The sequence below is a fragment of the Neodiprion pinetum genome, chromosome 1 (genome assembly GCF_021155775.2).
Source record: "Neodiprion pinetum isolate iyNeoPine1 chromosome 1, iyNeoPine1.2, whole genome shotgun sequence".
Taxonomy (NCBI): Eukaryota; Metazoa; Arthropoda; class Insecta; order Hymenoptera; family Diprionidae; genus Neodiprion; species Neodiprion pinetum.
The window spans coordinates 2,075,708-2,101,784 of NC_060232.1; the positions used below are offsets into that span (position 1 = coordinate 2,075,708).

Below are 26,077 nucleotides of genomic sequence, written 5' to 3' on the forward strand. Positions count from 1 at the left end.
AGAGGGATGGATTGAGATTAATGCGAGACGATCCGGATCGAGAGAGGGAGAAACAAAAGATGTGGGAAAAGGAAATCGAACAAGGTTCTCCGCCATTCCCGGATTACCTCCCGAAAAATTTGTCGGGATTCAATTCGACCAAGGGACTCCGGGAACGAGTCCTCAAAGTCGAGAACTTCGAGAGACATGAAGAGAAGCGCTAAATGGCGACTGGAAGTTCGTTTTTATTTTACGAGAGTAAAGATCGCAGGCTACACATGTGGGTATGTTGTTCGTGCACGCTGATGCGGTAACTCCCGATGTGCAACCCTTTGCCACCCGGTGTTTAAAGCCAAGTGTCCGATAACGAAAGCGTATGTACTTCCATCAAATACGGTAACACAGGCCCGCGGTCTTTGCTTCAGGTGTGTATTATGCATCGTGTGTGCCACGTGTTTTGTATTATTCCGTGTGTCGAATCCGCGGTAGTTGGAGATAGGTCAGGTTTTGTTATTCTTTCCCCGTTTCGAGTTCACGTCTCTTCGTCATCGCCCTAAGGTAAGCGTACCATTTATATTGACGACACGTTGAGACCCAATTATTGACCCTTTCACTTTCCAAAATTATAAATCGACGGCACTGATTGCGGATCTCTCGATGACGGCCCCGAAAGCGGGCTTGTATCGATGTGCAGTTGCAGTGACGTCTCGTGCAGAGAATAACATACGAGTGATACCTAATCGCCGGACAATTCATGCCCGTGTGTGGAGGCGTTAATTTTAATATCGTAAATTAATGCAACTTGATAAACCGGCCCGTAATACAATTAATTGGAACAATGCGTTACGCGGGAGGACGAGGGCGAGTCGGTGGGTGACGAAGAGGGTGAAGGCAAAGGCGAAGGCGAACGGTTGAGGGGTTGAGGGGTTGAGGGAATACCAAGTTTAGACGAGGGGTGAAGTTACTAACGACGGCTTTTGTGCAAGCGTTAGAACCGCCCCCTGTTCGAGGGTCGTAGCCGAGAGCGAAGGATTAAGCGAGTGGGTAGTATATACGCGTACCAATGTGCGCAAAATTCTCTCAACCTTTGTGTACGCATACGCGCGTATGCGCCCATAAATATCCCATACACGGTAACCCGAAGCTAAAGACTTGGGTTTTCGTTGCGAGAAGCACGGAGCAAATTACGACCGATGAAAAAAGGAACGAGGAATTTCATACACCGAGTAAATGAATCGATTTCTCTATAGAATTCATCATCGAAAGCGATACTTGACTAAATGTACGATAAATTATTTAACTCGTCATTTTGTTTGTAGAAGGAAGTTGCGCAAACACGGGCAGCGAAGCTTTTTCGGTCTCGGAAAAATTGACACGACCAAAGCCACGGGGGCTTACGGATGATCGAATAATTTTTGATTGTGTACAGCGGGGTTGGAGAGAGAATTAAATGGATGGATCCAATAACATGAATTTTATACAACTCCACACATTTTTCTTCTTTGCCCTCCCGGTGCCGCGCGGTGTTTCAGTTTCTGTATACGTATTGTAGGAATAAAACCTGACACTCAAATGTTTAATCAAATTTCCCTCCTCCTGCCGCTCTGCCGCACGTTTCGCACGCACTCGTTTGTCTCAATTTTCAACGAACGTTTCAAACACTGTTCATTTCCAACTACAAATTCATGTACATGCAACTGAATTTTTCATTTTTCTTCTTTATTTATTTTTTTGTTTTTTTTTTTACTTTAAAAGATATTTTTCACGTTCTCTATCAAATTCGTCAAAATCTAATAAACAAATATCCCCGTACAGCTAGTTGTTGGTTTTTTTTTTTTATTCTAGGTCAATTCATTTGCGTTTACACGCAGTTAGCTACGTGGCATTAAAATGTTGCGAAACAAAATTACCAATGGTGACTAAACAACAGGAAAAAGAAAAAAAATTAAATTGTTCAACTAAACAAAATGAAACAGCCAACGGTTCAGACACTTAATCGGTTCCAGGCTAACGATAAGAATAAAACCAACGGGATTTCCCTGTTTTTGCTCGCGATTACTGAGCGAAGATGTTAAACAGGCAAAAAATCATCGAAGTCCGAACCTCGATTGCTCGATGTTTCGATGATAAACATTTTTATTCCCGATTGCGAGTCATGCTCGTTCATCCTGGCAATACCTTTCTATCGTATAAACATAAGTCTCTTGTAAATCACATCTGCCGCAGGTAGCAATGAAATACATACAAGTACAATAATGGCTGTATATACTTTATTACACTCGAAGTAGGCGGGCAACTTGTACCTTGTATTTATGCCTTACACACCGGGGTTTTTATCACTCGAGTATCTCGTCTTGTTATCTCACCGAAGGAAGCGAGCTAATCTCGAAGTAAATTTAAGGCAAGAAATGACCCTGTAAAAGTTTCTCATTACAGCTCAATTAGCGAGTTTCGTGTATTGCCGTTTTATACGCTACGTATAGTCCGGAGTCTCAAAATCAAACCATCTGCACCAAGTTAAGGAATCGCGATATGACACGAATTCCACTGCGCACACACACGCATACGGAGATGATGATGATGCTACAATTTATAAGCGCGAGGAGCGACGTCGATTCGAGGAATCCTTTTGGCAAGGCAAAGTCAAAGGCAAGGCAACTTTCCCGCGTTAATTAACAAAGTCTGGACTACGAGCGGTGAACAGCGTCGACGAAGAACACGCGATTGAAAGCTGTGTCGAACTCCGTAGAGTTTCATCGAACTGCACGGAAAGTCTTTCCGAGAATAGAATAGATGTTACATGTACGTATATGTCTGGGATTTGTATTCGTATGTCTAGGTTGGCTCACGTTGTTAACCGCGCATACACAAGTTCGCTTTCTCCTCCGCCTCCTCCTCCACCATCTCGTCTTGAAAAAATTCAGAGGTGGAGATTTCGGAGTCGTCTCCTCTCTACCTGAGATCAAAACCGGAAATACCTACCCGCGGCACGAGATGAAAGACGTGTACATTTTTCTCCTTTTTTCTCACCTGAAACCAAAAAGGAAAGAACGATTCTTTACAATTCGTTACATTGGTGTATATATATATATATATATATATATATATATATATATATATATATATATATCAATGTGGATTGTTATAATATTCATTTCCAAACAAAACTGTAATACCGTGCAAAGATTTGTGATGAATTTAAAACCTGGCAATGATATATAAATACCTCCATTCCGGTAAATAATACAACGCGGCGGGGGGCAAGCGAAATTATTCCGCAGTCTAAAGCACGAGCCGGCTCGTTTCACGGTGAGTAAAAGTTTTCTGTATAATAGGAGAGGAGGTGAAGAAGAGGAGCGAGTGAAAAACGGTAAAGAAAACACTGAGGCTGAATTCTACAACGCAAACGATAAGTCATAACGGAATTAGGAATAACGAGCTTTTAAAGTCAACAGAGGAGGAACAGAGGTTGGCTTGCTGGTAGATACGGTATATAATCTACTTGTTGGAAAACGTTGCAAAGTATACACGGAAGAGCATGAAAGCCGACATTAATATCATTCTGTATATACATATTTTTCACCACTCTCTGGGTTTTATCTGCCTTTTTTTCCCTCTCTTTATATCTCTCTCTCTCTCTCCCGTTTTCTGCCATTTTTTACTTAAAATCGCAGAGAGGGGAAGTGAGAGACGGAAACAAGGTTACCCGTTTACAAAACATTCCCACGCAGCAGTGACGGTAATCGAAAATGTCCTTATAAGACTTGTTCCACATAGTCCTGGAGTGGTTTATTGAATTAATCATAAGAATTGATATTTCATGACAGTGTCGTAAGTGAAACAAAATGGTTCAGAGTAGTTTGACGATAAAATAACTGAGGCGAGCTGATTTATAATGTCGATATGTGCAAGGGTAACGTCTCTTAAGCTGGAATAACCACTTCATCAAAATCGAAAATGACCTATATGGGTATTTAGTGCTCTTTAGTTGCTAATTTGTTCCCCAAATTTTGATTTTGTTGCTCCAGTGATTTCGCCGAAATTGAGGGCGATGTCAAGTTTAAAAAAAGTTGGCAAAGCCAGGCAAACGGATGACGGAATATTAACGAAAAAATTATGAGAATTGGTTGCTAATTAGTTGCTCAAACAATACACTCATTTCGAACTGAAAGAATCAACCCCTGCTCTGGAAACCACCCCCAAGTCGTCACGTACAAACAATACGCTTGAAATGTAATTGAATGTACTGTACATTTTGTTTTCAACTAATAAATCACTAAATCACGTGAATTTGTCGTATCACCGATTTTGTTGCTCAACCCCCAACACCCGAAATTCACCCCCATGCCAACGGCGCTACACAGAAATGACAGAACGCGCGGATATAAAAACTCGTTAAAAATTGATTTCAGATCCGCGAATTAGTTGCTCTCGATGTACCGTATCACCGATTTTGTTGCTCAACCCCCAACACCCGAAATTCACCCCCATGCCAACGGCGCTACACAGAAATGACAGAACGCGCGGATATAAAAATTCGTTAAAAATTGATTTCAGATCCGCGAATTAGTTGCTCTCGATGTACCGTATCACCGATTTTGTTGCTCAACCCCCAACACCCGAAATTCACCCCCATGCCAACGGCGCTACACAGAAATGACAGAACGCGCGGATATAAAAACTCGTTAAAAATTGATTTCAGATCCGCGAATTAGTTGCTCTCGATGTACCGTATCACCGATTTTGTTGCTCAACCCCCAACACCCGAAATTCACCCCCATGCCAACGGCGCTACACAGAAATGACAGAACGCGCGGATATAAAAATTCGTTAAAAATTGATTTCAGATCCGCGAATTAGTTGCTCTCGATGTACCGTATCACCGATTTTGTTGCTCAACCCCCAACACCCGAAATTCACCCCCATGCCAACGGCGCTACACAGAAATGACAGAACGCGCGGATATAAAAATTCGTTAAAAATTGATTTCAGATCCGCGAATTAGTTGCTCTCGATGTACCGTATCACCGATTTTGTTGCTCAACCCCCAACACCCGAAATTCACCCCTATGCCAACGGCGCTACACAGAAATGACAGAACGCGCGGATATAAAAATTCGTTAAAAATTGATTTCAGATCCGCGAATTAGTTGCTCTCGATGTACCGTATCACCGATTTTGTTGCTCAACCCCCAACACCCGAAATTCACCCCCATGCCAACGGCGCTACACAGAAATGACAGAACGCGCGGATATAAAAATTCGTTAAAAATTGATTTCAGATCCGCGAATTAGTTGCTCTCGATGTACCGTATCACCGATTTTGTTGCTCAACCCCCAACACCCGAAATTCACCCCCATGCCAACGGCGCTACACAGAAATGACAGAACGCGCGGATATAAAAATTCGTTAAAAATTGATTTCAGATCCGCGAATTAGTTGCTCTCGATGTACCGTATCACCGATTTTGTTGCTCGACCCCCAACACCCGAAACTCACCCCCATGCCAACTACGTACAGAAAAGTGATGGAACGCACGTTTTCCATTGATATGCTGTTATTAGGATTCTGCCGTTCCACCCTTTATTCATTAAAATCACCCCTTTGTCAACTTATCTTGATAAAAATTAGAGTTTCACGTGTCAAAGTTGCTCGGCTCTATATCTAATGTCCAAAGTTAACGCTGCTGATGAGATTGCCATGATCGGAGAATGAGCTCGCCCACGAGTCTTATCCACTTTACAACTCGGCTTTCCAATCCAACTATTCGTGCTGTAATAATGTGTCGAGTTAAATAGTTTTGAGTGCCTGTAGAACGCCCAATATTATTTTATTCTCCCAATGTAATTCCTCGTGGCTCGACAGGCGTTTATGTTTATGGTATGTTAATGACATGTGTCGGTTGTTCCGCGATTATTTCAACAGCATTTCATTTCACCTCTAGTCTCATTTGTTCATTTGTAGAGGATTTTGTAGTCTTTCTACACCTTCAGAGGACGGTAACACCCATACACGGGGGCAACGCATGATCGACACTTTACCCATAACAGTTTCAACATATTAGATACCATTTTTATGCATTTTCTAAAGGAGACCAAGAATCCGAAATCCCTGTCCTCCAAACTTATCACCTCCGCTCTCGTATCAATTTCCCAAAGAGGTACTGATATAATATGTCCTATACAAATATCTGAAAAAAGTCTCATTTTACGCAATAAGAATGCCAGAAGATGTATTCCTGTAATTTAATTACCACTTATTGCAGGTATACATATCCTTGCATCATTTCCACTCAAAACAAAAGATTTTTTAACAATAAATAATTAATACAAACTGAAACTTGGATAAAGATGAGATTTATATAACTGTATATGTCATGAAAAACAAGAAAATCCAAATATCATTCAAGGCCGAGTAAAAATGGGTCACGTATTGTAATGCAGTCTCAGGTAACCCTGTAATGTTTTTTTTTTTTTTTATGCAATAACGGAATAACGCACATATTTCTGAAAATCTCAGAACTTGTAATTTATATTGATGACTTGGAATTATGTCCAAGATGACAGTCGTTGGCATGGGGGTGAGTTTCGGGTGTTGGGGGTTGAGCAACAAAATCGGTGATACGGTACATCGAGAGCAACTAATTCGCGGATCTGAAATCAATTTTTAACGAATTTTTATATCCGCGCGTTCTGTCATTTCTGTGTAGCGCCGTTGGCATGGGGGTGAATTTCGGGTGTTGGGGGTCGAGCAACAAAATCGGTGATACGGTACATCGAGAGCAACTAATTCGCGGATCTGAAATCAATTTTTAACGAATTTTTATATCCGCGCGTTCTGTCATTTCTGTGTAGCGCCGTTGGCATGGGGGTGAATTTCGGGTGTTGGGGGTTGAGCAACAAAATCGGTGATACGGTACATCGAGAGCAACTAATTCGCGGATCTGAAATCAATTTTTAACGAATTTTTATATCCGCGCGTTCTGTCATTTCTGTGTAGCGCCGTTGGCATGGGGGTGAATTTCGGGTGTTGGGGGTTGAGCAACAAAATCGGTGATACGACAAATTCACGTGATTTAGTGATTTATTAGTTGAAAACAAAATGTACAGTACATTCAATTACATTTCAAGCGTATTGTTTGTACGTGACGACTTGGGGGTGGTTTCCAGAGCAGGGGTTGATTCTTTCAGTTCGAAATGAGTGTATTGTTTGAGCAACTAATTAGCAACCAATTCTCATAATTTTTTCGTTAATATTCCGTCATCCGTTTGCCTGGCTTTGCCAACTTTTTTTAAACTTGACATCGCCCTCAATTTCGGCGAAATCACTGGAGCAACAAAATCAAAATTTGGGGAACAAATTAGCAACTAAAGAGCACTAAATACCCATATAGGTCATTTTCGATTTTGATGAAGTGGTTATTCCAGCTTAAGAGACGTGCAAGGGTAGGTATGCTTGATAATAACGCCGTGTGACTGTTTGAATAAATTGTGTTATGAATTCGATGAATATTTGTGAATAAATTTCTTCCCCGAAGACTTGCGATTATTACGGTCGTAAATTCATTGGTTTCTGGACTTTGTCACTAACCCTTTCGACCCTTTCTACCACAATGCGAACAAACTACCAACGAACACCGTTGGATGAATTTTTGCTACACGCATCCAAGCACAAGGTTTGGACGAGGAATAAAAATCTTCAATATCGATTTCAGGCTAACGTTGCCTGCAAGTCTGATGAAACTACGAACGAAAATTTTTTCCTGAATTCCAAAGTGGCGACAATTATTACGTGAAAATAATCGCCGACGAAACAACCAAACTCATTACCGGCGAAGGAATGATGGAACGAACGGCGGTCCTCGAGGGATTATGAGAAACTTAGGGTGCTCGCATCGCGTCTCAAAGGCTCTAAAATTTGAACAGAGGTAAACGAAGCGGCAATCCTGGTTAGCCCGACTCAATCTCCGACTTCAATAACTCCAAGTCACAATTCCGAGGCGTGTGAATTAGTTCACGGGTAATTTTACGTCAGCTTGAATTACAACCGTATTACGCCGGGTGCGTGCTGCATCATCATCGCGGGTTGGTGGTGATGAAAATGCAAGGGGGAGAGAGAGAGAGAGAGAGAGAGAGAGAGAGAGAGAGAGAGAGAGAGAGAGAGAGAGAGAGAGAGAGAGAGAGAGAGAGAGAGAGAGAAAGAGATAACTGGCGCTAATTATCTTCCATCCTCCGTTCGCTGAAAATCGGAACCGTCAAGCACCAGTCGAGTGATGATCGATCATTGGACGCGCAGCATCAACAAGAATCAGATATGAACGACGAAAATTGTTCGTGACCCGATTGACGAGCGTCGAGATGCTCGAGATGCATCCGGCGTTGTCCCAGGTCAGAGATGAGTTGATCCGATTTACGGCCACCGGATACCGGAGACAAGAGACAGTCGACGTCGAGGTGCGTTATTAGATTAGGTACACCTGGTATTAGCATGTCATGCATATTCCATCAGCACGAGCCGCGAGGAGGCGGGAATCGTATTGCGCCTTGGTTACGTATCTCCGACCGTCTGCGCGGATCGGTGTGACATTGCCTTACGGTACTGCGGACTCTGCGTATCCTCTTACCTTGGCACTTCGGACGCCACTGCTGACCTTAACCGCCTCGCGTGGCAGTCGTTCGAGGTGTGAAGGACAAACGCGGAGTGTAAGAAACCGAGCGAAGGAGAGAACCGCGCCCAGCTGTCGTAAAAAAAGGCAATCGTCGTTAAAGACTGTACAGCGATATGACCGATAGATTAGCTCCCTGTAGCGACGAATCGATTCCTTCTCACGTTCAATTTCTTCACCCCTAACCCCATTTCCGACAAAATATATGCCTACCTGTTAAACGCGCGGAAACATTACCCAGATGGAGAGGAAAAAAAAGAAAAAAAAAAAAAGAAATAAAAAACAAAAAAGAACAGGGAGTGTAGTTTATGGATCAACTACATTCCGTGCAGGTTCACCCCAGGGATCATTTCTTCTTCCGTAAAACCAACCATCCCCACGTATCAGAATACCTACTTTGTTGTTTCTCGCGAAATAAAACGAAGAAAAAGAAAAGTGAAAAAGAGGATGAGTACCGAAACGATGATTTACCGAGCGACATCACTGTCGTACAAAATTATGCAAACGTTAAGGTTTCCAGACTGCGGCCTCTCCTCAAGCGGTTTAGATTAATACCGTTGTCCGAAAACGACCCACCGACCTGCAGAGCTGCAAAAAGGTCACGGGCAAGAGACGAACGTAAGGTTTAAAAGTAACTTGTGTCGCGGCGATGAAAAAAAAAAAAACAAAAAAACAAAATTGAAGAACGGAAGAGCACTAAGTTAGTAATAACGTAGGGATGAGTTTAAGGTAGATAGGTGGTTATTTGAGAAAAAAATTTTTTTTACGATCGGACGGAGACTAAGAAGGAGGAAAGAATATCCGAGAAAGCGTAGGGCGGAGGAAAGAAAACAGAGAGATGAACGACAGAGCGGGGAAAGGGGGATAGAGAGGCATCCATCTCGTTAAGAAGGAGTGACGCCAGGTTAGACGCGAGGGTGACAAAAACTCAGCTGATATTATTTTCAGATCGATACCTTCAGCCGACGGCAGCTAGCCGTCGAGAGAAGAGAAGAGAAGAGAAGAGAAGAGAAGAGCGACGCATGATAGGGAGATGGAGAGATTACGGAAGGAAACAGAGAGCGCGAGAGAATGGGGTGAGGAGTAAAAGTGGAGTGAAAATACATCCGCTCTGTTTCGTGACGACGACGACGACGATCGGGGCAACGTTTCGAACCGTTTCGCGGGGAAAGATACGAGCCTAACGAAAACCATTTACGAAACATCCGTCACCTGTGCGTATGTAGACGAAATTGGAATAAAATTATCATCCCTCCCCAGCAACAACGATAAGACAAACGGTAGTGGGAGGATTCCCCTCGAAATCCTCGCAACTTGGCACACCATTCAGCTTAACCCGCTTCCAAGTTCCGGTCGGCTTTGAGTTTGATGCTGTTTTGTAGCGGCGTTCGCTCCAACTAGTCTGGATACACGCCGATACGATATCTTGTCGCGAACAAAGCGGGGGAAGCCCGGAGAAACAAGTTTTCCTCTCACTCCCTCTATCTCTTCATCTCCCTTTCCGTCTATAGTCTCTCGACCTTGACTCTTTGGGAACAAAATTCAAGGTCGATCCGCGGTTCGCATCCAGCCGGGCGATCCGATTACCGAAGTTGACGATGATGACGATCATGAGGCTCCTGTGACTTTTTTCACAAAGCTCAGTCCTGAGTTCGAGCCCGAAGCGAGGTGGGAAGACCTTGAACACGTCGTGCCTCCACTCGAGCGTTCAAACATTGAAGAATACACCGTTCGTTACTCCGGATGCAATTACTCCCGGGTCGCGTACGTGTTTCCCTGCGACTGAAATCCAACGCCCTGTTTTCAATCTCCGGAGAGCTTTGAGCTACTTGCGGGGAACGGTGGATATGTGTTAAAACAAATTCCCGCTACCGGCTAAAAGCGAAACACATTTCTGGAGTCCCCCTCCTCCCCCATCCCCCCTTTTTTTTACACAAGTAGAAAAGGTCACGATTTACGAGGCCGTAAAGCGAAACGGAATCACTCGTCGCTGCTTTTTAGACACCAAACGTACCTCCTCATCCTCCTCGCTGCAACTCGGTTCAATTAGCATGCGGACATTCATACGAATTGCCAGTCAAGCCTTGGTTTGCTGATTTGCAATTTTTTACCCTGCTTCCCGAGTGCTTTTCTCTTACTATTTTTCTCTGCCTCTTTCATTCGGAGATTTATCATTACAGCGATCGCGTTCCGATTCTAAGCCGACTTGTTACAGGCGGTGATAATAAATTTAACGAGGCACGCAGTCACCCCTTGTTCCTTTCGTCGATCAACGGCTCGCCCTCGCGCCAGGCGCGTGTCATTTTCATCGTGATTGGTTTTTCCCCCTCCTGCAGCTAGCTCGGAGTGCGGGGTAAAACCACCAAGCCTCGGTGGTGGAGCGTTCTATTTGTAAAATTTATGAATTTCCGACTACCCAGGCTGCGTTCAAAGGTCGCCCAGGTATACCTGTATACGCAGCATCGAACTTGGTCAGGAATTATTGGAAATCGTGACCTCACTCGTGATTTCATAACGTAATAGCAGACGCTTTCTGCGCCGGTGTAAGGCAATGTAGGAAATTGGCCTTACGATTGCCTCGCTGTACGACTCTGACGTCAAATCGCTTTGCAACTCTTGCTCTTGAGCTACAAAGGTATATATACGCGAGTATCAGAGAGGTCACGGTCGGATTATCCCTCGCTGCGATTTCCGTTCACGGTCACGAGAAAAAGCAACCTCAAATGTGAATACCTAGGCTCCGAATCGATAAATCGCTGTGAAAGTTGAGGTGAAAATCCGTCCTCGGGAATCCCAGACTTTTTCTAACGCGATGTTTCGAACGTCTATCCAACGCATGGCGGATTCTCGCTTTCCAACATAAATGCGGAGCTCTGCAGCGAGGTTAAATTAATGCAAACGTGATTAAAGCCAGCTGAGTACGGACGTCAAGTTACGCTGCACGTTTGTACGGATAGCGACAAGATAGGAACAAGTTTTGTAAGCTGACGAAAGCCGAGCGTGCTTAGCCTACTTTTTTCTTTGACGACTTCGATTCTTGCCCGTCAGCTTTAATGGTTTAAAGCTTTATTATACTTTACTTCAGCCGTTGTATATTTTCTTCGCGCTGTATACGCCATGCAGCTATATCTATACGTTTGTACGAGCGTCGTAGTCGACAAAGAAGAAGAAGAAGAAAAACGACGAGACCGTTCTCCATCCGCTGCCCGTTAATTACTCTACTCAGACTCTCTGCGGAATTTTTATCCGATTAACTTTCCTCGAAACGCGACTCGTGATTCCTCGTGCACAGTTTCACTTCGGTTGGGTAATATTTAATAGCGAAAACTTGGTTATTTTTTCATATACACAGACAAATTTCAAACAATAGCTATCCTGCTATAAATATATAATATAAATAAATAAATTTAGAAATTCATTTCGAACGATCCCTGCCAGGCTCGAAAGTATCGATAATCATTTAGGGACTACCGCTAAACTAGTCGTTTTTCATCTCGAACGACCGCGGTAATAGCGTGCGGATTTGGTGAAGCGAAGCGGTGAAACAAGTGTTCTTCAATAGCCCCGAAGTAGGGGATGAAGAGGAGGGTGGTTTCAAGATGGCACGAGAAGGATAAGGACGGATACTGGCAGGAGGAGGAGGACGAGAGGAGCGCGCTGAGAGTTGAACTACTTGTGCAGTTGGTAGAACTTGTTCCATGGCAGAGCTCTCGCGTGAAGCCGGAGAGTAACTCCGAGGAAAGTTACTTAATTATGAAACTACCGTAACACGACGCCAATGGAACTGGAGATATTTACCGGGTTTCCCTACTTCAACGGTATGGCGCTATCTCCAACTATAATTGTGTAAAGAAGAAATATGCGCCCGATTGTTCTCCACCCCCGAGAGTAAATCGGCGCCCATTCGGTTCTACCGAATATGGTTAACGAGTAAACGCGGCGGTGATTTCGATCGAACGAACATCGTTTCGTTCATTTTCCATTCTCTTTCTCTCTCTCTCTCTCTCTCTCATCCTGCAGTTCGGGATGTAAGACTTTCCGAATTCCTTCCTTTATCCTGCGTTTTCTTTTACGACATCGATGTACGTTCGAACCTCGATCGGATCAAACCTATGACCGACTTAGCATCTTTTACGAGGATGTTAAGGCAGGCTCGTGCGGCTCGAGTAAAACGGTAACGAGAAAAGTTGACTCGACGATTTTTTCCAGCAAGAAGAAAACCGCTGTACGAATCCTCGAGCCTCTGTCTCTTGTTATTTGGCCTGAAACAGCACGGGGAAAGCAAAAAACTCTTCTTCTCTTGGAAAGAATTAACCGTAACTATGCCGTTTTACGAAAAGGTTCACCAGGAGCAAAGGTAGAAAGTGAGGCGAAGCAACGTTAATATCAAACCGCGTTGATACCTGCGAAGTCCTCCCGCGTCAAGTCCCACCGCGATTTGTCCGTTCTCGAGAATAAACCAGCTGGGTGAAGTAGGGTAAAAAATTAATTGCCAAGTGCTATTCAACCAAGCCTCAAGGGGGGTTCTCGGTTATATTTTTGTCTGACGGCGAAGTGCTCTTGTTTCGTCACACGGGCTTTATCCATCATGGTTCCAAAAAGAGGATCGGACCGGAGAAAAAGGCAGACTTAGACCAGACAAAGCTTCTTTTCAGGGTCGACCGCCCGCGGCACCTTTGTTGCAAAAATGCATATACAATAGCCAAAAGGAATGACGTTTACACGCAGTAATTTAGACAATTCTCAGAAACCTTTTCAACGTGAAACGAGAACGGTAATGGGAAACGTACCAACAACGCGATTACCAATTTTTCCTCCTACACTTACCCCGACTTCCGGGTCACAAATGAAACACGCCTTCTTGTTACGCCGTTAATAAAATGGTTACACAAAGATATAGGTACCCACACAGCTGAAAATCGGTGCGCAATCAGCGTACTCAATTTACAATCAAATCACGGGAAGAGAAGCGAGGGGATTAACTCGCCTGGAGACAAATTTATCAGGTTACAGAAGCTGGTGTAAATTTTGACAGAGCGTCAAGCTCGGAGTCAGCTGTTGACGGGTCGTCCCCGTGTCAGACGAATCCCGAATGGAGTTCGCGCGACGCGCACAAGTGTTAATCAATTATTCGCTTTGAAGCAGTTTCATTGAATCCCACCGCCTGCTCAGCCTCTGATTATACTCTCGCTTAACTTCCACCTCGCGTGTTCGTACAGCGTGTAAAAATAGTGGCTACGAAAGTCAAGGAATTGCAGCGAGCTTTTGGACGTTCTCCCGTACCGCGCAATGCCGAGAGTGTTTGAGCTCGAGCTTGGGAAAGCGGAAAGCGACCGGCTCCGGCGTTATCTCCCGTTTTATCTGACCCAGTTTCCTCTCCCCTCCCTCTTCTCCTTCTTCTCCTCCTCCTCCGGGAGACACGTAGACGGGGAACGAAGAGTGTGGACGAAAACGGAGCCAATTTACACAATTACCGGACCGTCCGCCTAGACCTTACAGCATGACGGCAGTTTCCCAATCTCGCGGTTAGCAGTTGGGCGGCGAAACTTTTCCCGCTTCTTCGTATTTATATCCCCTTTTTCTTCGGGCCAGTTAACCGGCGCCTGGTATTGCCCGCGGGTCACCCTCGAAAAACCCCTTTTACTTTTACTTCATCATCAAGTTCCTACCGCCGCCGCCGCCGCCGCCGTCGACGAAAGTGTTTACGAGGATTTTATTCCCGCGCGCGCACGCCGTCCGGTACGGCCTTGCCATTTTTTCCCCCCTGTTAACCCATAAACCCCGAAAGCGCTCTAAAAACCACCCCGAAAAATTATTATCATCATCATTATAATTATTATTATTATTATCATCATCATCATCATCATCGTTGTCGTCATCATCGTCATCATCGTCATCATCATCATCATCATCATTATGCGCTCGCAGGTCGTTAATTAACAACTGTTATCCGACATACCGGCATACCGCCAGAGGCTGTAAACTAAATTGAGATGGAGAAAGAAAACTCAAAGCTGAATTCAATAAGACAAGCCTCTCAACGTTTTATTCGCCTGATCTTGCGATCATTGAAACGATTGCACTCGGCAGTTCGCTTTTCCCTTCCTTTTGTTTCTTGGCTCCGGACCACGTCGAGGATGTCGAGGAATCAGGGGACGGATTGGCGGCTTCGGAGAAGGTGACAGCGTTGAATTTTAATCGAGCCTCTCTCGCCTGGTTGGCAGACACCCCGGAATCACTGGGTCACAGGATTCTCGCTTTGGCCAGCTTATGATGGTTATTTTAATTAACGACGAACTAACCGAGAACAAAGTTGCGCTTACGAACCACGGCGAGGAGGCTATAGAACTGGGAGAAAAGCTTTCTGCGCGGCAGGTAATGAAGGAAAATCGCCTGAATTATACGCGTGGAGAAAATTCCTCAAACTCGCAAGTTCTTGCCGTTAAATGAATATTTTCACAGCCAAGTATAAAACGATGAATCTGATCCGAGTATACGTGATACAGGAGAGCCAGACGTTTTGTTTACCAGCTTTTACGTCTTTACGCCGACCGGCTTCCAGAAATACCCTTTCAAGTCCGTTACGAAAGATTAAGGATTAAAGGATGAGCGAATGCCGTCGTCTATCATTCGTGGTAGACAGTTGATCTTTGAAACCGCGTCCCCTTCCCTCCTTTCACGCAATTTCACCGGCCGACGGATTCCCGCGAGTTATTCCAATGCTGCTGCAAGAGTTCTTTGCCAAAACCGTTCGCGCGTGTAATAAATTTGCTTGACGATAGCGTTATACTGCGCTATTGCGATGCCGCGGGGCAGGATAGACGGGATTTGAAATGTTTTTTCCTTCTCTTTTGAAAACCATTTCACGATAGTGAAATCTTCGTTACGTAGACTGCAAATTCACTGTATATATCGAATACCGCAACTACAAGTTAGTTTGTGCATTAGGTTTACAGTTTCAACTGATGCAAAATGAAATAATGAATCTACACGCGATAATATTACAACTACGGAACTTTTACCACCAAAGTTTATTACACTTTCCCGTTTCCTCTTGCTCTCTCTATCTATCTTTCTCTCTTTCCACTCGTAAAACTGCAACGTTCGTCCGGTTCGAACCAACTCCTAGTGTAAATACGAAAATTACGGTTTTATTAACACAACTGGTGCAGCGGCACTGGAGAGAAGAAAATAACGATAGAACTACAATTCCGCACAACTGTTCTCGTACAGGCAGCAATTTTTAAAAAAGTAGGTAAAGAGCTTACGCTGTGAAAATCTGTGTATGGTTTGGGTACATAACATACATTATAAAGTACACGTTTATGATATAAACCACAAAAAGTTAGCCACCCTGTGGAGGGTCGTGGGGAGCAGCGGAAGACCAAAGGGGAAAGGGCGAGGGGTAAACTGGAGGATAACAAAGCTTGCGGACGTGAGTTATATAAATCGCTCGATATATTACGGTACAGTGGTAGAGCGAGGTGAGGTGTACCTACTTTCGCCGGCTCCGGCGGGTCCAAGCAAACTTTTAGCACGTTCGGAAGAAGAAGAAGAAGAAGAAGAAGAAGAAGAAGAAGAAGAAGAAGAAGAAGAAGAAGTAGTGTAATGGAAAAATGAATATGGCTTGTGTTACGCAGAGCTTTTCAAAAGTAAGCAAACTCCTCCACCCCCCTCCACCCCCTTCCTCGTCCCACTCCCTAAACGCAAGACGACTTATCATAAAACGCGGTAGCTGGTAGCTCAAAATCAAGGATATTGATGCTGTACCTCATAAAGGCAAAGCGGCTCAGCCTGCCATTTAATATCAGACTTTCGAGTGGATGAAAATACGCGGCAAACTACATTAGAGAAAGGGGGAATAAACTCCCTGGAGACTAGGACACTATTCTACATTATTCTATATCTTACGCCTGATATCGAGAGAGTAAATTTTTTTCACCGGTTCAATTTTCACACAGAATTTACGGGATTCAGTGATATTCGATAATAAAAGCTTGAATTGCAGGTCGCGTGACTTGCTTGGCTCAGAATCTAGTAGTGTATACATTGTAGAAAAATGAAAGAAAATCTATCTCGAATATGAGAAAAGACAGACGAGGCAAGGTCAATCGAAACTCCAGACGCGCCGAGAGGTTTCTTCGAGGCGCGAAAAGCTAACCTCAATTTCGGAAAAAAGAAAGAAAGAAAGAAAAAACATACACGGGTACAACAAACGTCAAAGAAATCCCTCAGCGATCGTTTCGCGTAAAAGCTTTTTTTGTCGGAACGAAGTGGAGAATAAGCGAATAAGAATATGCGCGGCTCGGTCCACGCGTGTTGCGCGTGCTGGACAGCTACACATCGACACGCGTGTTTTCGTCCGCGATCCGAGAATACGCAAGAATTTCATCCGCGAGTCGATACCTACACACCACGCGGAGGAACGTGATTCATTTATAAAAGCTCCGTTCCTTCTGCAACCCGCGGGGAATCGGTTCTTGGAAAGTGACTATTTGACGTTCCCCTGACCAAGCAAAGCATGCAAACGTCAATCCTCCACAGGTTACTGCCACAATCCGTTTTGCATCGAACGTATAAACAACAATCAGCGACAACGTGCGGTTCAATTTTCGTCCGTGATTCGTTCGAGGCCTCCGCAGTTTATAAACAAATGGTAGGATGATGAAAATTCGGCGTATATACATATATATATATATAGCAACGAAATGACAACCCTGAAACGGACTGGTTAACGGTGACGAATCGGTGGCTCGGCTCACCAGATGACGCGGGCAAAAAATAGGAGCGAAAACAAGACCCCGCGAGCCCCGGTAAAAGATCATCTCATAACGCCGCGGGAGCGGAGAATCTTACGACGACGGCCAACCGAGTTGATACGTTTTTCGCAAAAACCGCGTCAGCGGAAGAGGAAGTTGAACCCGGCAATCGGACTGTCGGGGGTCTTTGGCACGTATACACGCTGTATAACGGGGTTCTAAATCTGTTCTTCATCCCTCTCTTCGCGTGCCTTTGACGAGAACCCGCCGGTCTCTGCGTAGACTTTGACGCTGGTTGCAGTCGCGACACAATAGCATCGCGACAAGCTTCTCAAGCTTGACTCGGGGGTTGGGAATTCGATTCTGATTTTCTCGAACATCCTACGCGATCCAGCCTGCAACCATCGTCCGAGCAAAGCCTGGCTTTGGCACCTCGAAGTCTCCTCCTTCACACGCGTGCATCGATCCTGGATCGAGAGTGTGCCGTGTCACGGGCGTGCAAATGAACCTGGTCGGTGCTCTTCCTTCGCCGCGTGCGCGTGCACCTACACCGCTAACCGCTTCCACCCCCTCCCACCCCCTCCGACCCGGTTCGAGCGGGGTGCGTATCGATTATATGCGTTCGCGTTGGGGGCGGCGGGGCTTGCTTCGTGTCTGGTGCCCGCCTGGTGCCCGCCAACCCGACTATCGCGGGGGCAGGAGTGCTTCGAATAGCTGGCTCAAATAATTAATACTCGACATCTCGGAGCGTGTAAATGAGTGAGGTGCATAAAATTCACCCGCTGGTATAATTATAACAGCCAGCCAGCCAGCAGGCAGGCGGACCGGCGAGTTTTGTTCAAGCGTTCATCCCCCACCCCTATCCAGCTATAACAATCCCGTCGACAAACTTTTCGCGTAAATCACATGACCGATTTTATCTTATCTTTTTTTCTTTTTTTTCTTGTGGTTTTACCGTACACGATTTATAACGTGTTTCACTGTTCGCCGACATATCTGATATGATCATGACCTTTCGCAATTCGGCAGATCGGCAACAACGGTAAAGTTCAATAGGTGAGGGTGAAATTTTTCAGATTCGAAACATTCCGTCGCCGACGATAAGATCGGCTGTCTTGACCCAGTTACCGTGAGTCAATGGAAAGTACGGAGTGGTTCAATTTCCCGCTGCATCGTCATCCTCGTTATCGCGAACAAGATCGTACGTCAAATAATTTCCAACTTTCACTGTATAAACCGTCCGCTCGCGTCGCGTCGTTTCGCAGCTATTTGTCAATCCGTATAAATGTAACGGATTTACCTTTGAGGGTGTAACATGGAATTTCCAATCTCGTTTGTTGAGGTAAGGTGAATAATTGAGACCTCCTTTACACAGGGCCGCCGCAGCGCAATATAATCGACTCGTCAGGCAGACAAAGGGGTTGAGAATCACCCTTTAAGGGTGATGAGAATAAAAAAAAAAAGAAAAGAAAAAAAGGTGAAATGAAATTGAAAAATGCGTAGACGCCATGTTTAAGGATTTCTTTTCAAAGCTCTGTTCCTTTGCCGCATGCCCATGTCTGCATGAAAATACAAAGCAAATATATACATTAGTGAAATGGAAGAGAGATGTATTTATTGGTAAGGGGGGATTAAGGTGATAAAACGAGACGAGACGAGACGATTTATATCTAGGAATTTTATTGCTGGCCAGCGTATGTCGAATCTATCGAGATTATTGAACCATTAGCAAAATTACAGAAGAACTGGCGGCATGGCGGAAAGAACGGCTAACATCGGAATGAGGATGAGATTTTTACTATCACCCGCTAAAATTTCGTCACAGTGTGAAGAGGATGAAGATAACGGTAACCGTTACTGAGGAACGGGTTAAGATTCGCACTTCGAGTGGATAAATTCCTCCTTATCGGTTCATCATCCTCCCGAAGTAGTCGAAGCAAAGAGAAGACTCGGCCTCGAAGTTAATAAAATAAAATGTATTTATACGAGACGTTGTGCCGCCGAGCAGCTTCGATATTTCACCCCAAAGTTTGGGTTGATCGGCGTTGGATGCGGTGGAACGAGAAACGCAGCGATTGGAAATAGCGTCGAATCAATACGCAGTGGATGGTCGGTATACCAACACGCGCACATTGACAGAAGGATATTTATGTCCCGAGTAAAGAAGAGAGAGCGAGAGAGAAAGAGAGAGAAAGAGAGAGCAGGAAAACGGAAATTGTCGGAAAATAGGGAAACGCTTGGTCATTTTGTAGCCGATATATTTCGCGGGGAAAATTCGACGTGTCTGCGGTGCAAAGCACGAACCTGCGAGACGAGTCGCCGTTTCGTCGTGGCGTTCGATTCGACCAACGGCATCCCATATTGGCGAAACAATAGTTCTCCTTATAAACCGATCAAACGATCAAACGATCAAAACGGGCCGCCCGACAAAACTCGAGTGCCTAAATTTATTCACCACTCCAGACGACGATACTATACGGGACGAGTCTCTCGAGGGTTTCATCGACTTTTCCAGGCTCAGCGAACAAGTCCGACGGACCATCGCCGATAACCGTAACTGTATAAACGAAAACGCCCCCCCTGCCCCCAACACACACACGCATCCATTCGTACGCGTGAATCTATCCCTAAAAATCGTCCCTTTTTCCCGTCTCAGTTTCACTGGATGATCGACGTTTAAAGACTCGTCAAAGTCACGTGCGTGCGTCAGACTCGTTCGTTGTGTAACAAAAAGACAAGAAAGATGTCTACCGATATTATCATACGTACACCTATGCGAATTATGCAGAAACGTTTATGGATAACGCGGAAGTTTTAGCCAACTGTCGTTATAATATATATAATAGAGGTTGTGATATTATCGGATGACTTCTGCGGTATTACGCAAGGCGTTTACTGCACTATCGCACTTGCAGCGACGCATACCGAGAGGTAGGCGCGAGTAAGCGAGCGAATGCATAGCGCGTGTCACACGCGTATTGGGATACCGTATGATACACTGCAGTTGCAAATTACCATCGTAGGGAACTGGAAGGCCTTGAATCTTGATACCACGTCAGACTTGCACCGCGAGTCCAACTGTAAAGGCGTTGATTTATACTCGAAAGGATTATCACTCGAACGCGAGGTCCTTTTTTTCGTTCACGCAGGACTGTCCGACGCCGTCGAGATTTCAACTATCTACGATGATACGGCGAATATACCGAAACGAAAAGTCGGTCCCAGTGATTTGGGACAGCGTCCGGATGGCATCCGATTGGTTTATTGGATTAAGGGTTGTAAAATTAATCGCTTGGAAATTAGAACTGATTACAGAAACAGAACCTGTTATACGTACATGCGTATGCATGCATGTGTCTGTGGGAGTATATATATATATACACACCGTAGCTCTAGGGCGGTGTAATAATATCAACCAAGCAACGTTGCCGCTTAATTCAAACAGCGGGACGGCAAAGTGATACCAACCTACCGTAATTACTTTGAACGATGGCAAATACGCTCCTCGATTTATTAGTTCGTCCCTCGTCGTATATGTATATATAGGGGCATATTTCAAGTCGACGAACTTCGTTGAATCCCCCCTCCCCCAAGTATTTTCACAAATAATTAATTCGCACCAAACAACGACGCTAATTGTGTCTCTGGCTAATCTTTTCTGTCGATTTCAATTGACTCGGGACGATTTCAGAAGCGAATCATTATACAATAACAGTATTAAATCCAACAGTGAAACAAAGAAGAAGAATACAAAATGAAGGAAAAGAAGAAGAATATATAGTACGACGAAAATCCATCGACACGTGGCAGACTGACGTATAAAAAAGGAATATAGGGCATGTACGATAAAAGCATCCAATTTTAATTTTATTAAAATTTTTTCGTGGAAATCCTGCAACGAATTTACACGAGGTGTATAGTATAACACACGTTAGAAAAACTAGGGCGCTAGTAATACGAGGGTGCAATTGTCCGTGTAAGAAAGGTTACTTCTTTTTTCCTTTCATTTTCTACCATTCATCACAGCTGAACAGCTGACGACGACGTGTCCCTCGCGAAAAGTTTATTTCAAGGCTTCCTTCAACTTCACCCACCCGCTAGCCTCTCGTCGCTGAGTAAAAATGAATAAACGTTCGAAATAGAAGACCGTGTGGTAAAAAACAACGTAAAATGTATCCCAGAACGAGGAGAAGATGATGACAAAGAAAAAAAAAAAAAATATGCTAAACGGCTTCCCGGCAAAGGGATCGGCGACACAGGCACAGGCATTGATATTAATTAGCCACTTGAAGTTAATTACTTGTACCGTAGCGGTGCAAGCTCGCTGCCTGAATCCACAGGGAACCAACCTCGACCACCACCTCTTCCTCCTCCACCTCTTCGCTCGATGCGGATAGGGGGGATGGTTTCGAGCCAACCAGAAGCGTGCGAGGGGCGGAGTGGGGGGGGGGGGGGGGCTGACAGGTAACTAATACCGTGCCCTATAACCACCCCGCCACCCGATCTCTAACCAACTTGAGTTACAAACTTACCCTATATGCGCTCCTCCTCGCACGTACACGCCTAACGATAAGTCTGTACGGGTGCTGCAGATAGGTATAAAGTAAGGGTGTAGCTTACACTGCAATTTATTACCCCTGGCACAGAGCACATCGATCCCCCGACGCGTGTTGCGTGTGTAAAAATTAATTTGCATTTTCTTGTCAATTTTTCGACACGAGTTTACTCTTAAAGCTCGGAAGTTTAATCGAGATCGTGAAGATCAACACAATTTTTCGCAATGAAACGGTCAAGTTATTTGCCGCGATTTTCGGGCTGCGTGAATAATTCTATATAGCAATTGTTTCGGGTCCAATCGCTCTTGGACAAACTAAAATAATCATAACCCAAGGACGAGCGATGTTAGCGATAACGGAGAGAGCAGAGAAAAGCGAGAATGAGATAATGGGCAAAAAAGAGAAAGCCAAAGGCGGGGCGATACAGTCGAGGATTGAGTTCGCGGTAAGGGGAAAAGCCAAAGATCTGAAAGCGGTATACTTTGGAGTTTCTGATGAACATTTGAAAAGCTCGCGGATACGAAGGAGAAAACAAAAGGAGAGTTGAAACGTCGAAAGAGATAAAAAAAAAAAAAAAAAAGAGGGAGAGATGAGATACGGCAAACGCGGAGAAGAAGTAGAAGCATCTGGATACCTGGGCAACAATAATCCAATTCGTTTCATGGCGGCCCAACTTGGGTTGTAAAAAATTCAGACGCGTCTCGAGGTCGGCGTCGACCTAGACTCTCTAATTACATGATATCCAGCGTTTATAACGGCTCCACCTTTATTCACCCCTTCGCGTACCCCCCTCCTCGTGTTCGCAAGAACGCGCTCAACCGACTTTTCACGCCAAGACAGAAATTTTTCATCCCTTTCCTCTGTGTATAACAATATTTCAACGTTGCTACACGGGATATAACACGCTGGGTGTTAAAGCCGGTCGAGACACTGAAAGATGGCTTACCTAATAACAACAACAACAATAATAATGCGTGAAAAGATTAAGGGCACGGAATAATCGGCTGGCTATAACGCGAGAGACACAACGCGATATATCTTGTGATTAGAATTTGTAATTTAAATCAGAATCACCGTAATAATTCACTATATTTTAAAGTGAAAGTTCCCGACCGGCATAACACGACAAGATGACGACAGGGTCTACCCAGGGTGACCTCCGTGCGGCAAGAAAGGGATGAAACGGCGGGTGTTTTTTGCTGACGCGAGAGAGGGTACAAAGTATACAAACGAGAATCGATACCAGAGCCTCGAGACGAACCTTCGCCTTGTATTATAATAATATAATCGTCGTTTGGCGCAAAGAAAATGAATAACCAAACATGCCGAAACGTTGCTATTTTCGCCACGACATAACGTGCAAGACTGTGTAATGTATTACTGCCGAGGAGAATAATAACAAATAGTTCACCCCTGTCACCTATCGTGAAGAAAGAGGAGGGTTCCAGAGTTATAAACCCGCATCCAACGTTTTAACGAGTTTTTTTTATAGACCAGCTGGACAAAACTCTTCCCGATGACAAGGACGACGACGTTATCACACCTCGGATAATAACTCTCGACTCGTTGCAAACGATCGTCCTATAACACAATAAATGTGGTAAGGACCTGAATTTAACACCCGCGGGACCTGATTGTAAGCGAAAATTATCCCCTTTCGATAGTATGCTCTTTCCCGGATCAGCTGTATTACGAATAAACGGTGGCCGATAGAAGAAAGTTCTGATTCCAAGGCGCGCTGAAAAACCGCAGTAACGATTAAAGAAGTGGAAAAAATGAAATTCCGATGAATGTAATCTAGCGCGAATGGTCCGGATCTGAAACAGAATTGCTAATGACTTGGCGCGCTGAAAATATGTCGGAAAAACTTGCGCCCAAGGAAAAAGACAAGGGTATTCGAAGATTAAACTCTCTCTCTCTCTCTCTCTCTCTCTCTATCTATCTCTCTGAAGTAGATTTTTCAATTTTGGTTCCATAGCAGACTGTTTCCGCGTCGGATAGCCGCCGAGTAAAACGAGAGGATTACGGGACCTTCACCAGAGGATACCGCTCGAGGCGTGTACGGTGGAAACCGGGATCCCTCGCAGGAAATGAAAACGCCAAGGCGAGCGATTCGACCGGCGATATCGGTCAGGGATCTAGGTGGCAACGATCACTGGCTGGATTTAGTCCAATGGCTCTTACGGTTTCCGTTCACATTCACAATCTTGTACCACAGCCCTATCATACCCAGAAGGCTGACCCATAATCCGATCTCTCCTCGCACGGACGATGATCAATAGTCAAAGACCGCGGGATACTTATCGCGGTTAAACCGCGTATACCTACTCCGATTAGTTGGAGGAAAGGCTTTGTTCGTAGCGCCTCTTCGGAACTCGGAAACCCACTTCAGTGTAACCTACGATCGCGAATGCCGACGGCGAGTCGGGATCGCGTACTCGCGTACGACGGTGTTATCCGACTTACCTGATGTGTGCCTGCAGGGTCTCGGGAATGGGCTTCAACGGGGCTACTAGCCAGCCCTGCTGACCGGGCGCGTGCGCGCTACCTCCGGCACCGAGGTACTTCGGCGTTCCTTCTGCATCCTGTAACAGACCGGTGAAAGAAGGAGCGTTAGTAACCTTTCGGCGATAACGGGTGGAAATTTTCTAGAGAGTACCGGAATCGAGAAGTCAATTTTCGAAAGCTCCCACCTGGTGGCGGTGAAACGATTTCCGTATTCACGGTAACAACGCGACTTCCCGCTTCTTAGCGGCATTGATATGGCCAAGAGGTGGTCTACTATTTACGCCAGCTGATGGACGAAGAACGGGGTCGACGTTTGCAGGCTGGCCACGTGCCTGATTAAATGTCGATACGTGGTCCTGGGCGCAGTGACGCTTGACACGCTCGGCTGCCGGGGACGACAACCATCGGCGCTCGGTGCCTCGGCACATGGAGAAAAGTTTATATTGGTTTTCATATTTAATGCAATACATCGCACCGCACGCCGCTGCTGTATAAATAATTTATACCCAGAGGAGGGAATTGAGGAGAACTCGTTAAAAGACAAGGATAGAGAGGTAACGCTCAGCCTCGCGTAAAATCGACTTTTCGGAATCGGGTACCTACAAAAATCACACCATCGTCGTCGCTCGTTGCGGCGAATCGAAGAGTGACGACCGTCCGATACCCGGTCGACCTTAAATCTGCGAGAGCAACGGCGGTGCGTCGTTGTCGCGTCCGCGTCCTTACGATCGGTGAATTGATTAGAGTAACGCTAAACTGTTCAACCGAGCTGTACCGTACTGCTCCGACTACGTGGCACGGTATACGAAATACGCGCACAGTTGGTGCTCGAACAAGTAGGTTAAGTCAGCCAGGCAGTTGCCCGCCGACGTTTGCCAGGGCCAACGAGAAACAAACAACGATGCTACGAGCTCTTCCACAACCACTTCGCTCCACTATTTCCTGCACGCCAATCTCCTCGAAAAGGAGGAGGAAATTTAATGCAATGTTGGCTCGGGGAGATTGCATTACCTCCTTGAACCCTACGTACCTTGGTGTACGTACATCCGTACATCCGTACGGCATCTCAAAGCCGAAGAGGCGTTGCGAATGAATATTAATCGCTCCTAATCCACGATGCATCACTCGGAACAATCGTTGTACGAATACGCAACGTTTCACTTTCGAATCGGCATACCTCTTCTTCCACTCTGCACGCATGGTAATTCATTCCCGAAAAGCTCAGCCTCGTGACCATTTCCATGTGCGATGAGCGGTACCAATGAATGAAAGGTTGAGAAAAGTAAACACGGAATCACGACGAGGCACGCGTTCGTGTATAAAATGTACCAACGATCTTTCCTCCGCACGGTTTTTATCATCATCATCGTCTCTTTTTTTCATTTAAACACACTCGCACACACGCTCTCTCTCTCTCTCTCTCTTTATCTCTCTCCACGTAGTTAATTAATTACCGGCACGAAGGCGGCACAGCTCGTTGTCGGACAACACGTATCCTCGAGAGTTGCAGACTGTGGTTGTGCTTCTGCTTCTGTTGCTGTTGCCGGTGGCGGCGGATGAGACGAGAGAAAACAATACGCAATTATACCCATTTTTCTGCAACGATCTT

At 45.1% G+C, this 26,077-nt stretch overlaps 1 protein-coding gene across 6 annotated transcripts in view; it reads right to left on the reverse strand.

The window, feature by feature from the left end:
• The window catches only part of LOC124221932 (uncharacterized), a 154,162-nt gene that overhangs the window by 22,072 nt on the left and 106,013 nt on the right, over positions 1-26,077 (reverse strand). For all 6 annotated transcript variants that reach the window (XM_046632767.1, XM_046632431.1, XM_046632603.1 and 3 more), the window contains one exon: positions 24,427-24,545. The gene's annotated coding sequence lies outside the window, so the exon portion shown is untranslated. The remainder of the gene's footprint in view (positions 1-24,426; positions 24,546-26,077) is intronic.